We start from the raw sequence: 13,344 nt of genomic DNA, 5'->3' as shown, positions 1-13,344 counted from the left end.
GGAATCCTGAAAAGCCAGTGGGGCTCAGTGGGCCCATGCTGGTTCCAAGTGCCAGTTCCAGGTACACTCCAGGTGTCCTCTGGCTGGTGTCTCTGATGTCCTGCTGACTACGCCAAGCATATGTTGATGAAAAATTAATCAGCCAATCTAAGAAAGAAATGGAAATTTTTATTTGAGCCAGATTTGAGGATTGTAATAAGTGTTTTGAGACAGAGGGCTGTACATTAAGTGACATGTTATTGACAGTTTACACAATCTAGATCTAAGCATCATCATGGCCCCTTCAAGATCAAGAAGGTCTGTTATCTTTTAAAAAGGAGCTGTCTTGTTGATGCTAGGAGATTGTTGCTCTTTATGGCTGAGCAGGAATTCTGCCAATGGGGGAGGTTTGGTCAATGCATAATACAGATATACAATCCAGAGTAGCGGGTAGAGAGGCGGCCAGAGGACAGAGGAAAATTTATATTTAAATTGTTGTCATAAAATACGAACTTTGTTTCCCAGTTTCCCCCTGTTGATCATGAATGTTTTGATAGAAAAAAGATCTCACTGGCTTTAAACAGATCACTTAAACACAAAGAAACTCACAATCTTATTACCAAAAGCAGTTCAATATTTTAAGAAAACTTTGCCCTCTTAGAGAACCAAATTCAGGTTTTGTACCACTTTACCTTTAAAATTTATTTTCTTAATTGAGTTCAATCTTAGCCAGTTCTGACCGTGCACAAAACTCTGTTCCTTTTCCACAAACCTTCCACAACTTTATGTATTCATTCAGAAACAGCTAACTCTAGGACAAAGCCACTGCTTTTTAACAAAATACATGCATTTCCATTCCTCTTATGTTCTTTGCTGAAAACGCCCATCCTACTTTCCTTGCATGTTGAAACGTTTCCCTTACAATTCTTAACCTTAAAACCTTAACCTCTAGCAAAAACCAAGAAGCAAATAATTGTTAGCTGTCAGGCCAGCATTACCAGATTGGCACTTATGAATGTATTTTATAACCTCTAGATACCTACACCTTCTCATAGAATTTCTTTCCTTGACGTGGTACAAGATACATGTCTAATAAACCCAAACACCTTTAGTTTCTCATAAGAGGACAAAAGTAGGTAAACCTAGACCTGCTCAGCAATGTTTCAGTATTTTATTTTAGTTGAAATTGAGACAGGAGGGAAGAGGGCAAGGCACAGCCATTCAAGGAATGACAGAAATTAACACCAAAATGGTGGAAGATTCTTCAACTCCCATTAGGCCTTGAGGCTCAATTTGGCAAGAGGTTTGACTTCTAGTAGACCTTGAGTTTCATTAAATGCTCATTGTAACATTAGCGTGGTAAGTGACACTCCAACAGGTACCATCACAGCTTCAAGGCCAACCATAAAAGGTCAAAAAGTGGGCAGTGGCCCAATTCCTGGGAATCTCAGTCCCTTCCTCAAAGTAATAAGAATAATCCTCCCACTTGTTAATCATATGAAGCTACCGAGCCCATAAAAACTAACAACCCACACACCTTGTGGCTTCTCTCCCTTCTGAGATGGCCTACATTCTGTCTATGGAGTGTGTATCTACTTTTACTTTAACCTGAGCACCCAACCCCCTCACCTCGTGGCCTTTCTCTTGCCTTCTGAAACAGCCTGCACTCTGTGGAGTGTGTATTTCTCTAAATAAATCTACCTTTACTCACTGTGGCTCACACTCTTCAATTGTTTCCTGCATGAAGCCAAGGACCTACACTTGGCGGGGCGCATCCCAGGGACTCATCCAAGACCTGGGAAATGGCCCTCCTCTTGCCCCATGTTCATTTTTCCTGCATCGAAATGACCCAGTGAAGGAATTCTCGTAATTTAACTTATCAAGTTACCAAAATCTAGAGAGACTCTGCTTAAAGCAGACATTCCTAAAACACAGTTATTCCTAAAGAGTTTACCCAAAGCACTTATCTCACTTACCTCTCTTTTATTTACTTAAAACTTTCATCATATTGTTATTTTTCTTGCTGACAGATTTTGTAGCAGTAACAATAAGATTGTATGTGATTTCTAGTAAACCTAGGTACAAATAAAAGTATTATACTTAATATTGATGACTCTGAAGACACGTCTGTAGTAATCAAGCCAACAAGCTTAAGCTAACCAGATACGAATACTATTTTACATTTCCCAGATCCCATGAACCCGAAGTTCATTCTGGCCAGTTTCTTTCATATTTCCGAGTGTTTATGTAAGTGCTTAACTTCCTTTAAGCCAATTAAATAGAGCTCTTTTACAAAATTTTGGCAATGCCAGATCTACAACACACATAGGTACAAACACAAACTCAGACCCCATAGTTCCCATTTCAAAATTTCAGCCATGAATCAGGTACAACAATGAGAATCCATCAGTTACAAAAGAAGTTGGATTCAAATTAGGTCTCTGGGAGATGTAACAAATCAAGGTCACCTGTCTAAATGGCTAAACCCTTTCTACCAATATTTATGGAAAAGACACAAGACTTCTATTTGTCCTTGACAAGTTCCAAATTACCTACCCGCTACCCCCTTTCCCAAAATTTGCATTTTAAAAAAATGGCAGAGATAAGGAGATTTTTGGGGGAAGACCAGGTAGAATATTTGCATCTCAAAGGCATTGGAGGAGAAAGGCAGGTTCCTCCTAGGATGACTGTCTCCTTAAGGCCAGAAAACAGTATTTTTTCCCTCAGTACTTACAAGTCTCTTAAGATAAATAGGGGATGTTTTGTGAGTGATAAAAGGATTGGTGGGTTTCAGATTATTTCTGGTGCCACACCTCTGGTCCTGTAAAGATTAGATTTGTAAAACTAGGTCAGTTTTCCTCAAAGAATTAGGTGGCCACCTCAGTGATATCAAAGGACTGACACACCCATTCACCTATATTAAAATGTTTCACTTTCCCTCATTTAGCTTAAGGGAGAGGCTCCCCCGCCCCTGCAAAATTCCTATCAGGCTCCAAATATCAGTTATGGTCAGTTTAGTCAGATCTGCGGTTTCCCATTTTGGTAATCCATTTATAAATATTTTTGAGGGTCCTCCCTAGGTTTTAAGAAATTTTTTAACAGCCGTCAGTTCAGTCTTTGATCTGAAGAGGCTTGTCTACTTGCTTTAAGCAGTCCCATTTCTAAAGGTAACCATTTAATACTGTCTTCAGAGTAGAAAGGCAATTTAGAAAATTACTACAATGAGTACTCAAAGAAAGATAGAGGGGAGTAGTAGTTATAAGTTTTATGTACCTTTTATAGCATTAATCTTTCATTAGCCTTCTACAGAAAATCTTTCAATGAGACTTTTTTTGAATTTTGAAGCATTTTGGGGCTTCTGCATACCAATTAAAATAGGTACAATAGTTTAAGATGAGAGCTCTCTAACAATTCAGATGTTTCTCCAAAGGATCCATGGAACTGGCCCAATAAATATTTTTCCCTACTGATCTAATCTTAGAATTTTGAGAGAGAAATACCACTTGTTTCCAGTAAATGCAGCAGGCACAGATCCAGAAGACTGCTGGCTTTAACTGCATGCTCAAAGTTTTTTGGAGTATTGAAAGAACCCCAGCTTGCGTTTCAGGGCCCGATTTCCCTTAGTTCCCAATTGAGTACTTGGCAAGCATATATAAACCCAGCTGGTATTCCCATAGGTGGCTGTTTGCATCGGAGATGATTGGCCTTTGAGGCACAATTTCCCAGTATTAATTTTGTTGCCTAATTCAGATATGAGATATGTTGGGCCAACTAGGCCAACTGATGTCCAAAGACCCCCGTTCCTGGGCTCTCAGATGTCTGACATTCTTTACTGGGCATGTCTTCCCCAACAAATTAATAGCCCCAGGTAATGCCTACCTTAACAGAGTCAAACCCCACCACCCTTCACTAACCCTAAACCTCTTACCTCACCTACAACCAATCAGAGACTTGTGCACAAGTCAATCAGGCACCTTGTGACTTGACCTTATGAAACAGCCCAACAACCAGCCCTCGGAGCTCCCAGACACACCTCTCATCTGTGTGGCCCACTGTTGCCTATGACAGAGCACCCTGATAGACTCCTTTCTATTCCCATACTTTAACTCTGGTAAAGTCTCTTACCAATCCACGAGTCGCCATGTCACCAACCAGTCGCCCCGTTGTGGTCCACAACAAGATGATCTGAACAACTTTCTGAAGACAGTGTGGTGGATCGCACGTGTGCTGCTTCTGAGTCTAGCTCCCCAAGGAGTTAGTTGCCCTTAGGTCGGTTTGACTTCTTTTACATGGCTTGGTTTCTCCCCATGACGGCCTACAATCATCATGGGTGCTCAGAGCGCTAGGTGATCAGCCTCTGTTGCACCCCCTGGACGAGCAGTACTTACCTGACGGTCGTGGTGTGTTCCCCTGTGGGACTGATCTTCAGACACTTCTGTGAGGTCCTCAGTCACCTGAGGATGCCTTGTGCCCGAAGGATCAACATGTCCCTTTATTCTTCAGAGATGAGAAGTTGTCTCTCATTTCGCTAGCAAAAGTTTTGTTCAGACCATATGTCAATTTATTATTATTTTTTTTAATTTAAGCCAAATGTAACAAAAACCCAGCCACCTATGTTTCCCTGGGCCTCTCTCCCAGACTCCCTAGGTCTTGGCTTAGGAAATGCACTCATGCCCCTTAAAACACCAAGTCTTGTGTGAAAACCAGCTTGAATAAAATGTTTAGGATCACCACCCAATGAGATCCAGTATCAGGAGAACTCACTGGAACACCTGAGAAATACTGAGAAGCCAGTGGGGCTCAGTGGGCCCATGCTGGTTCCGAGTGCTGGTTCCAGGTAGACTCCCTCTGTCCTCTGGCTGGTGTCTCTGATGTCCTGCTGACTACACCAAGCATATGTCAAAGAAAAATTAATCAACCGATCTAAGAAAGAAATGGAAAATTTTATTTGAGCCAGATTTGAGGATTATAACCCGGAAAGAGCATCTCAGAAAGCTCTGAGAACTATTCCGCCCATTAGAAGTCAAGGCATAGTTACATAAGTGTTTTGAGACAGAGGGCTGTACATTAAATGATGTATTATTGACAGTTTACACAACTCAGATCTAAGCATCATCGAGGCCCCTTATATCAAAAAGAAGTGTTGTCTTTGAAGGAGTCATCTTGTTGATGCTACAAGATTGTTGCTTTTTATGGGCGAGCAAGTCTTCCTGCTGATGGGGGCAGTTTAGTTAGTGCGTGGTGTGGATACACAATGCACAGAAAGGGGAGAGAGGAGACCAAAGGGCAGAGAAAAATATGTATTTGTTCACGTTTTTCTTATCTTGCTATAAAATATGAATTTTAATTCAGAGGAAATGCTTCCTAGGCAGAGAGAATAGGGAGTTGAAAGGCCCTGAGGCAGAAATTAATTTGGCCAGAGAGGATGAGTAGCCAGAAGGGAGGCTGGAGAAGTGGTCCTTACACTATGGTGGGGAAGAGTGCAGGCTGGGGAGCCAGACTGTCCGGCTATGAAGTTCAGCTTTCCCGTTTTTTTGCCTGACATTAGGCAAATCACTCTACCTCTCTTTGCTCAAGTTTCCTCATCTGTACAATCAGTTCCTTTGTAGCCAGGCCTGAGCTGGGAATTCTTGGGCAAGTATTTATGGAAGTGTTCTTAGGAGAAATCTGTTAGGGAGTAAAGAAAACACCACTTGGTAGGGGAAGAAGAGGTTTTGGAAGTTCAGCCTCAACCTGTAGTGATTGGACCCCAGAGGCTGTCCTGCCCGGAGGGGAAGGGATGGGCTATCATGTCCCCATATCAGGCAGTCATTGACTACCTGTGGTGTGGGGAGGAGTGTTGGAGGGGTGGCTGCGTGCCTCTTCTCAGCCAAGGGCAGTCCTCCAAGTAAGGTGGAGTTGTGAGCTGTTAGCCAACACCTGCAGCAGCTGGGCTCTGGGTGCATCAGCCCTGTGAAAGGGATATGTGTGGGTGGTCACCAGCATCTACTGCAAATGAGGACATTAAAAGTACATATTTCATAGGATTAAATGGATTATTTCAAGTAAAGTTCTTATTAGCAGTGGCCAGATCTTATAGGCCATGGTGAGGGGTTAAGATTGTATGAGAGATCATTCTAGTGGTTGCATGGAGAAACAAGTAGCGTTTGGGCAAGAAGCAGGGTTACTAGTTAGAAAGCTTTGACAAATGTCTAGTCAAGAGCTGGTGATAGAGCATGGACACGGTCAGTGGAGTTGGAGGTCGTTTACAGTTTGGAGGGAGCTAGAGCAGGGTTCATGGAGAGAAAATATTTAAACTGAGCCTGGAAGGAAGAGATTTCTAAGAGAACCTTGAGGGAACCATGGGAAAAAGAAAACACAGGTGAAGTGTCTTGAGCAGTGAGTTGTCACTGTGGTAAGGGAAGAAGAAGCTGAAAGATTGGAACAAGATGAGGACTTTCAGAACCTGACTAAACGTGTTTGGGTTTTATTTGTTGCATAAAAGATCAGTGAGAGAAATTAATAGAATGGAGAAGACATGGCTACGTCTTAGGAGTGACAGCGTGTGAAGGAAAAGCCGGGCTGGGCTAACAAGATAACTCACAAATCTAAGTATCAGAATACTGATCTGAGTTCTGCTGGACTAACTCGTAAATCTAAGTTAATTAGTGTTGGTTTGCTGTTCATTTTTTTTCGCTAGCCAGGTGGATTTTCAAAGATACATATCTGGCTTTGGAATGTTGGTTTGCTGCCTCCCCGCCTCCACTTTTGTGATGATGCTGCTGCTAAAGCTGTTCCATGCCTATTGGCCGAATACCCCAAGCTTGTACTTTACCCTATAAAACCTCATGCGCATGTCTTGGAGGTGCTCAGAGCTTCGGAGCAGAAGCCCCTCTGAGCCCGCCGGCGTAACACATCTGAGTACTCCAACCCTCCGAGTGGTGCTTGTTTCTTGGCTGGCCTGTCGTTTCCATAACAAGTGGAAGACCAATCAGGTACGAGGATCAAAGGAAAGGAAGAGTCTATCAACCATGTAAATATGTCGGTAGGATGAAGATTAATGCTATGGGAACTTCAGGCAGATTCAAAGTGTAGAGGCCATAGCTTATTGTGAAAAATAATATGAAAACAAATATATGTATGTTCATGTATGACTGAAGCACTGTGCTGTTCGCCAAAAGTTGACACAGCATTGTAAACTGACTACACTTCAGTTAAAAAAAAGTACAAAAAACAAATTGTAGAGGCTGAAGACCATGAGCAGCTAAGCAGGTGGGGCAAACTGCAAGTATCCATCTCACCATCGGCTCTGTCTTGGATTTCAGCAGATAAAGGAAAGGTAAGGAACTTTAGCTGGAAAAGAGTGTAGGGAGTCTGGGAAGGAGTGAGAGTGAGGGAAGTTGACAAAGAGAATTAGAACATGATTATAGGGAGCATGCTTGAAGATAAGTTGCAGGCCAAGAAGAAAAAAAAAGCTTGCGGGAGCCCCCAGCCAGAGAATAAACGGATGGTAGAATGGGATCCCAGAGGGTGGTGGGAGCCTTGCTTTCTGAGAAGACTGTCCAGCTCTAGTATGTACTCTTGTGATCTGGCAAGTTTAGAAAGCCTTGTTTTTTTTAAGCACCACACTAAAGAACGGATAACGAAAGTTTGAGCTCATGAGTCATCAGAGTAAGGATTTTCTCCTGAATGTGGATGCTTTAGTAAATATTAAATCCTCTAGATAAAATTGTTACCACTTTCACATCAAGGGCTCTGCAGTGATTATAAAACTACTTATAGAAGTAAAATAACATGAAATTATTTGTTTAACCTTTGTATTTGTTTTCTAAAAATATGTTGGGTAACATGCAGAAAATACGTGAAGTTTTGGGTTATTTAAAGGAACTAGACTCTGGAAATACCTGTGATGAATAACTGTTACATGGCTGCCCAGCGTGTCTATTTTCTTGGCACTTGAATTTCCTTTCAAAGCCCACCCCTCCCCTCCGTTCCCACCTTTGTGATTTAGATAGAATGGGCCACCCCCGCCCCAGAGGAAGGCCCTGATGAGCAGAGCCAGTCTGAATGTGCTGTCTCCATTCATGGTGAATGTTTTGGAATTGGCATAATCACGTAAGCTGGTTCCATCAGAGTGACTCTGAGACACTTTTCTGAACATATGACATGGATTCTGTGTTGTGTCAGAAAAAGGAAACATAATTCTCCAAGTTTCTCCAACCCAGTTAGGATCATGAATGGGATTAGGGGTGAATTTGTTCAAAAATGACTCAACACCAAGGAGATGACAATAAGAAGATTAAAAGAAAGAAACTAGGTCTTAAGTCACATTGTGTGAGATTCTAGTCTGACCCCTAGCAACATTTATCTCTGTAGTTTCAAAGGAAGTTCATTGGTTCACTATTTAAGCCTTTGTCAGTTGGGTTTTCTGTTACTTGCTGCATCTGAAAACTTCCTGTATGAAGTTTACAGAATCTGTGACAGACCCTAAATCCTACCTGTCACTCTCCCATCAGCCCAGGATGCTGGTGGACTCTTCCATGGACATTGGTGTCATCTTTATGAACAGTGAGCACTGTGGGACCCTTACATATGTTGTGTAGTTTCTTTAAGATGTTTAGTTTTACAGAAAAACGTTTTTATAAATATTAAATAACTTGGGTTATTCCACTCATCATGAAAAGCATAGAACATTAACCAGTAAACTTAGAAAAATAAGATCTGCTTATAGTAGAAGGCCCAACTCTATAAAAGTTGGATGATTTGGAAGTTGTCAGAAAATGTATGAAGAACTTAAATATTGCAGGATTGTTGGTTTAAATTAATAAAAATTTCAACATAAATTATGGCATTAGCCTTGACTAGAACAAGCATAGAAAGTGGCAAAACCAATTCAACACATCAAAAGAAAAGGCAACAAGCGTCTTCTGCTAAGGGCTTCATGTTAACATCTTTCCCACCAGGTCTGTCTATAAATAGATAAGTTAAGTAGAGCATGAAGTATTATCTTGATTAGGAATGTGGCTGAAATTAGAGAATGAGAATTCTATTTGTGTAAAAGAGTGCTTCTTTAAAAGCCCCATAACATACAGATATAATCATGCAGACACACCCGTCCAGCCACAGACAGTGCTGGACCAAGACTGCTGCACAGCCTGCCCTTGTACAACCTGCATCTCCTTGCAGGGAGAAACGGCGCTCAGTGCGTGCTTTCTGTGAGCAGCTTATTCCCAAAGAGAAAAGTGCTGCTCATGCTCGTCCTCGGCCCAAACGCTGTTACATTATCACACCTCTATCAGTGTAAGTCCAACCAGGAGACAGAACACATGGGAATTTAACCAGGAGAAGCTTAAAAGAATTGTTGAGCTATAATAATAGAGTGAAATAAATACAGTTGGCCCTCTGTATCTGCGGGTTCCACGTCCCCAGATTCAACCCACTGCAAGTTGAATTGCAGAGGGTCGACTCCTCAGATGCAGAATCGCCAGGTACTGAACGTAGGGGTGCTGAGGGCAGACTGTATGCAGTACCCCATTTTATATAAGAGGCTTCAGCATCTGTCGATTTTGGTATCCGAAGGAGGCCGAGGTTGGGGTGCGGGGTGGGGCGGGGGCAAGAGGAGGCTTTAAACCAATCCCTTGCTGACACTGAGGGAAGACTGCATTTTAAGAGAACTCTGAACAGCACCGCAGGGCTGAGGGAGGAGTACCGGAGGAAAGGTGAGCTTGGCAGTGGGTCCCCCCGCCGCCTCGGCATTCATACCTTGCTGGAGAAGCTGTGGTTGCTGACCACCACTGGAGTGTGAGAAAGTTTGCTGGGTTGCCTGTGCCAGAACTGGGTTTAGAATCATCCGATCAACAGGAAACGATCACCTGGGACACAGGCCAGCCAGGGCTGGTGAGCAGGTTTCTGAGGAAGCTGGGATGTTTCCGCAGGTGCAAAGCCAAGAGCAGACACTGTCCACCTTTGAAAGACCTCAGGAACAACCCTGTAGGGGCAGGGGAGTCAGACTGGTGGGTGGTCGTGCTTAAAAGAATGTGTGTGGGGACAAGGGGAGGGAGGGAGGGGGGGAGGGAGAGACAGCTACAGCATGGGGCCAGGAGCATGTGGTGTCCCTCTCAAGACTGCAGCAAGGTGATCAAGCCTGCTTGGCTGAGGCCACAAGGCAGGGGAAGGACTGTGCCTTCTGGGTGTGCCTCTGGAGGATGAATTTGGAACTGGAAAGCAATAAATTATTAACTGTCTCAGTCGACGCCTTTGACTACACAGCTTTCATATGCACCATTCTACAAACATTTCAATGCCTGCAAAACAAAGAAAGGTATTTTATTCTAGTGAGAAACAGCTAGCCTTCTGATAAGTTCTTGCCCTTCCCCCAGAGAAGGCACAAAGCCCCAACAGTCACTGAATCCATCGCTGGCTATATTAATGACTCTTCAAATTCAGCATTGGTCCCACTGAATATTTTGTTAACTAAAGTCTACATTGTAAAGTTGAATCCCACCGACTTTTATATTAAATAGAAATGTGAAAAAGAAGAAAAGGGTTAGAATATATAAGTAAACATATGCATGTAACAAAATATGCAAACCGACAACAGTCCTGTTTCCATAATTCTTCATGAGCTCATAGTTGATATCTGTAGCTTTCACCTTCACCCACCCATTCCCTATTTTCCTTGCCCACAGCCAGAACCCACAGCTCTGGATTCTTTACCTAGTAGAGTGATCCAATCTTTCCTTTCCAAAAGGTCTGAATCTTCAGTTGGCCTGCCCTTTTCTGGTTCCTGTAGCTTTCCATTACTCTTTACTGTTGGCACGGAAGTACTGAGAGGAACCTTAGATAGTCTCCTGGGTTCCAGATAGAGTCCTCCTTGATTCCATCATAACAGCAACCAATTTCCTTTGGTAATTGGGATCGTTACACCAATAGGTTAGCTTCCTGTTTTCCATCTGTTTGTTCAGTGGTGTGAAAAGTGCAAGAAGATCAGGTGGCATTCTGTGATGGGCAGAATTCTAACATGGACCCCTCTGTGAATCCTGCCCTCCGGTGGAAGCACCTGGCATAATTTTCTTTTGAGCTTTGTAGGAACCTGTAAATACAATTGGATAGCACCTCCATGATTATGTAACAATGTGGCAAAAGGAATTTTGCAGGTGTAATTAGGGTCTCTAGTCAGTTGACTACAACCTAAGGAGATTATCCTGGGTGGGTCCAACCTACCTAATCAGGCAAGTCTTTTAAAAGCAAAAGTTCTATTCTCCAGAGATAGACAATACAAGTCTCAGTAAGTGGAAGATGGAAATCATGTTGGGCTGCACCCTGCAGGCTTGCAAGCCTCATAATTGCCCAGCTTCAGGATGGAGGACAGCCTGGAGACGGCCACAGAGACATCAAGAATTTATTGAACAGGGTATCTTACACACCTGAAGCAAGGTCCTGGAGCAACACCCACTGCGTGTGGCAAACAGCAGGCAGGACATGGCAGTGGTCTTTGCTACTCAGGAGAGAAGGAGGCTACCATTTATAGGGAGAATTGACATCAGGTTGGCTCATCAGTTACCAGGGAAACCAGTGGCTGGGCCAGGGGGCAAGCACTGCAGGCAGTTACTAATTAAGCCCTATAATTAAGAGGACTGGGTAGTCATGTGAGTGAAGCAGGGACTGGCTGAGTAGAGAGAGCATGAGAACGGCCATCTTGAATGGCCTAGTCTTACACTCCACCCCTACATACCCTGCGCGACCCTTCTAGTCTTGGCCCACCCCTCTTCCGTGAAATCTCTGAGGACGGTGCGTGGAGACATTCTACAATCAAATACCAAATGCAAGGGTCCAAGAAGTGGGCAAACTTTGGAGCCAGGTTCTTATTGAGTAAATTTTTCATGGGTGACAATGGCATTTTGCTGTAGACTCTGCAATCAAGCTCATTTCGCAGTGAGGCCACTGTTGGTGCTTAGTCCGAGAACAGATTCCCTTCGCTCAGACTAGGGATGAAGTCTAAGATATTTAACAGGCACAATACCAGCAAGATCAGGACCATCCAGCAACAAGCAGTAACAGCATTCTGAGATAATACCACCCCCACCTGTGGGTTTTGTCCTGGCCTGCAACACCATGACACCTGTCCATCCTCAGTCCCCATAGCCGGTGCCAAATACGGGAGAAGAGGTATAACAGCCCGCAGGATTAATACAATGCTGCCTTTCTCCAGCAGCGGGCCTGGATTAGTAACAGTCTTAAGTGGGGCTGGGTAGAAGACAGGTGAAATCTCTAGGTCCCTTTCTAATCCTGTATCCCACACGGCAGCAAACCCAAACCACCGAGGGCTTACCTGCCAGGCCCAGGGCTGTTTATAATATGTTCCTCAGGGGGTAGATCCTATGACAAGGGCAAAGATGACTTAGTGTCCTGACCAGTAGTTGGCAATGGTCCTTCGGTGGTCAGCAGTTGAACTCAGAGGGTGTTGAGTAGCTGCCTCTGAGTTAACATGGTGTCGGCACTGGGGCAACTGCTCCTGGGATGCGTCCACGTGTTGAGAGCACGAGCTTTCCATCTCAATTGTGAAGGGGTCCACTCCTAGCCCGGCAGCAGTGGGGCTGTAAGGCAGGTGAAGGGCCAGCGTATGTCATTTTTGATTGGTTCATTCCTGAACTTCGTGACTGATAAAGTAGACTCCTTGGTCACCTTTGATGTCTATGGGGGAGGGGGTCTTTATATTGCACACAGCTGTTTTAGACCCCAGTAGTGGTTTTCTGCTTTGCTCGACAATTCGGGCAGGCCTTCTGTGATGTCCCTCACCTGTTGTAATGCATTGTAGACTGCTTAGAGCTGTTTCATCACACTGCATTGTTGCTTTCCCCCTTCCATAGCTGGGACCAGAAGCCCAAGGGTACTCATTATTTTGTTGTTGCCACGGGCCCCAACCAAAACCTTCTGGGTAACTGGCCACGTCCAATTCTCCAGCCTGTCCCTGAGTTAGGACCCCTAAAGCCTGTGTCTGTAATTGTTCAGGGTGGTGGTGGCCCTGGGGTATGCTTGTATTTTGCAGATAATCCAGGTCCTTGCATTTTGTCTGTATTCACCAGCCATCCTCATGCAATCAGATGAACCAGGAGCACAGGGCTGCTACTTTTAAGCTGGAAAGACACTGAAGTTAACAGGGTAACATAATGGAAGAAAAAGACACCTTTCATGGTAGACAGCTGCCTCATGGCCCCCCAAATGCTAATGGACGAGCACCTCAGGATCACCCCCACAACCTTCTGTCCCCCCTCATTTCCCCACATCTCTGCGCTCCCGGGGGTCTCCTCAGCCTTGGGCTGGCTCACAGTTATTGGGCTACATCCCGCATGCCTGCAAGCCTTGTAGGTGCCCAGCCTCAAGACC

General features: G+C 44.0%; 1 protein-coding gene across 1 annotated transcript in view; it reads right to left on the bottom strand.

Annotated features, from left to right (window-relative positions):
• Window positions 1-13,344, bottom strand: part of BAALC (BAALC binder of MAP3K1 and KLF4) — a 328,207-nt gene that overhangs the window by 161,926 nt on the left and 152,937 nt on the right. The window lies entirely within an intron of this gene.

The sequence above is a fragment of the Vicugna pacos genome, chromosome 25, assembly GCF_048564905.1.
Source record: "Vicugna pacos chromosome 25, VicPac4, whole genome shotgun sequence".
Lineage (NCBI taxonomy): Eukaryota > Metazoa > Chordata > Mammalia > Artiodactyla > Camelidae > Vicugna > Vicugna pacos.
Note: the sequence above shows the minus strand (reverse complement) of the source record. Positions and strands in the feature narration are given on the sequence as shown.